Below are 3,399 nucleotides of genomic sequence, written 5' to 3'. Positions count from 1 at the left end.
TATCTCTGAAACAGGTACGCGCTTTATAAGTGTAATACTCTCTGTTAGGACTGGATTTACCAGGCATTCCTTTTAAAATTACATTTGTACTCAAGACTCTCTTGGGTGCAATAACTAACTTCCAAGTAACTGCTAAAAATGTATCGATGTCGGCTTGTAGCTAAATACCATTTAGATGCCGGCTCTAAGCGAGCGGAAGAATTCATACCATCAAAGATAAACATATGCGCTGTTCTCGCTACATTCTTTTCGCAGGCTCGGCTTTTACTGTGGAAGCTCGGTTTTATTGTTAAACCTCCTATCCTTGGCTAAACTACCACGCGTACCTCATCCAAACATGATTCTGCAACACGAATGAGCAAGGCCTGACTATTTAAAGTACGTATGATTGCAGACTTAGCTATGATACTTGCGAACCTACTCTGCCAATACTTGCCGCCCGCATGACTGTTTGGTCTATATATAGCAGATGTCCCATAGGAAGTAGGACGTAACTCCTCTATTTTTAAAGGTGTATATCACTCATATAGGTAGTAGGACATATCTCCGCCTATTTTTAAAGGTGTATGTCACTCATAAGGTGATATAGCAAAATAAGCGCACAGGTGTCATTAGGTCATCTCAACCACGAATTCTGTAGGGATCTGAGGAAAAGGGGGTGTACAAATTAAATAAATAGGTAAAGAAAAATAATAATAATATTCGTTCAGAATCGTCGATCTAGCGAGCTAAAATGCAGAATACACAGGGAAGTAATGAGGTTAGTGTCTATATTCATTTCTTTATATAATCGCATTTTCCCATGGGAGCTCAAGGTTTAGTCCCTGGTTAAAGGTTCCAAGGGTAAAAATCCAGTAGACTTCCTTTTTCTTCCGTATCTTCCCTCCCCCTCTCTCCTCTGACATGTGTATCTTTTCAAGAATGCACCATTTCATCTCTACTGGTGCATGTTTATATTCCATATAGTGACTCACCATAGGCGCCATATGTTTTTTTGTTTTAATAGCGGATCTATGTTCCGTTAGGCGTGTTTTTATTGCTCGAGCAGTCTCCCCCACGTAGCCTAAATTGCAGGGGCATACAATTAAATAGACTACGTTGCGGGTATTGCAAGTACAGAGTTCTTTGGCCTCAATGGTGACACCATTAAAAATTACAGTTTCGCCAGTGATGATAGAATTGCATGACTGGCATGAGCCACATCTAGATGTCCCTCTAACTCAGTTTTTTCATCTATGGATTTCTGTACGAACGGAGTATTTGTGGACTTGGAAAAACGGGACCGAACAATTAAGTCTTTTAAGATTCTATTACGCCAATGGACGAACATTGGTTTTGCTAGTTTATTCCTGTCTTCATTTGTATTAAGCAGGTGCCAGTTTGCATTGATAACTTGTCTTATGGTTACATTTAGAGTCGAATGTCTGGTAATACAGACAAGTTTCTGTTCTTGTTTTTGTCTCTGCGTTTGTAGCAGCGAGTCGCGATCAAAGAAATGCGCCCTTTTATAGGCCTCCCTTACCAGCCGGTGAGGGTACCCTCGCTCCAAGAATTTTTTCTTCATTGTAGTAGACTGGATATCATAATCTTTTAGATTGGTGCAATTGCGCCTTACCCTTAGGAATTGCGAGGTTGTGTCTGGATGTCAGGACTAACAAATCCATACTGCATTATTTAATCTATAAAATGGTATGGTTGCAAAAGCAAAGTGGTCCCTCATTTGTATGGGACCAAACCCCCAAGCAAAAGAGGGAGTGCCCCTCATGATCGCTCCTACCAAGGTGTGCTTCAGCACAGTCCCATATGATAGACTGAGTTGCTTAAGCATGTGCTGCTCCTTCTATAGTATCGAAGTGCTCTGGGTTTTCAAGGATTAGGCGCTAATTTCTTTTGTGCTAGAGGACACTTTTTGTATAATGGCCTCTGTGTTCTAGTATGCTTTCCATCCCCCTCCACGGGCATGGAAAAAAGACTGTTTGGGGGTTAGGCGTGGGTGATGCGGCCTCCAGGATATGCTGTCCCTGACCCCATTTTATATTTGTTTTATAAACATTGAATTCCTGGCGTGCAGTGTACTCTCTGCTCCCCCCGAGAATGGCAGAAAGACTTTAGGGACATTAGGTTGATGGGAGCCGATGCAAGGACAGTTTGGCTACCACCTTATTGTTTTTTAAATAGACTATCCCTGGTGACACACAGATTTTGTCCTCCTGGGGTGGGCAGTTTGGGGGTATACCCCCTCCCTTCTCCCAGGGGGACAGAGACTATGAACACTAGGCATTGGGGAGTGAAGCCTTATGCCAGGGGTGTCCGGCTCCCATACAATTTTAGTGGGCTTTCTGTCCCCCATCTCTCTTCTCAGAGGGCAGAAATACAAACAGTTCTCATTTGGGGGAGGATGAAAGCTCTTGATCATGCCTAGGTGAACACATCCGCCCCTTAAAGTCATCTTTGGTCTCTGGTGTAGGAGAGTAGGGTCTGCTTTCCTATGGTCACCCCAATTTTTGCTTTTTGCCTCACTGGTTTTCGACTTAATATGGCTGTGGGCCTGCTAATCAGACCCACATCCTGCTTATCTCTCTCTAAATTCACGTCCATGTACTTTAGGTACATAACCAATTGGACATTGGGTCACCTTATCAGCCCCTGTACAGTGTACTATAGGTACCCAGGGCATAGGTGCATCCAAGGCCTACCAGGGGCTGCAGCATATCTTTTGCCACCCCTGGCTGGCTATCCAAACTGACACAACTGGATGATCACTCAGCTGGGGCAAGGTCGTGTAATCATCCCTTGCTTAGATATAGTATACCTATATCTAAACCTATATCTGGACACATATGCACCTATAAGTCACTCCTATGGCAGGCCTTATCAATCCTGGAGGCAGAGTGCTTGGTTTTATGTGAGATGGTGCTCTAGCATGAGCTCAGCCTGTCTGCAGCTTTCCGGACCAACTCCCTTAGCTGTTCTGGGATATTGCCATACCATATACTCTTAAGTGAATTATAATCCTCGCGGTTATTTGCTAACTTTGGTTTGGCTTTATCAAAACATGTCGTGTAAGGTGTCATACGCTTTTGAATACTACCCCCTCGCCAGTTCTGGTGACGGGGGTTGTATTCCACCCTTCTAGAGGGAGAAGACATGTTACTTTGCTTAAACGCGGTTAAATCTAAGCAGAGCCCCAGCTCCTGCTGCTGACCGAAACTCCGGCAGGGGAGGCCTGGACAAATGGTATCCTGTCAAAGAGTGAGGTGTTACACCACTCCAGACATGAGATAGTGGATTGTAGCAGGGAGGGTTGAATGAAAATAGACACTGCCTGGGGCGCACAAGTCGTCCCATGCATTGCCCAGTTCAAAACGGTGCTGGGGCACTCCAGCCCCAGCTCTGGCG

The sequence above is a fragment of the Lissotriton vulgaris genome, chromosome 11, assembly GCF_964263255.1.
Source record: "Lissotriton vulgaris chromosome 11, aLisVul1.2, whole genome shotgun sequence".
NCBI lineage: Eukaryota > Metazoa > Chordata > Amphibia > Caudata > Salamandridae > Lissotriton > Lissotriton vulgaris.
The sequence above is the reverse complement of the archived record's forward strand: the minus strand, read 5'-3'. Positions refer to the sequence as shown.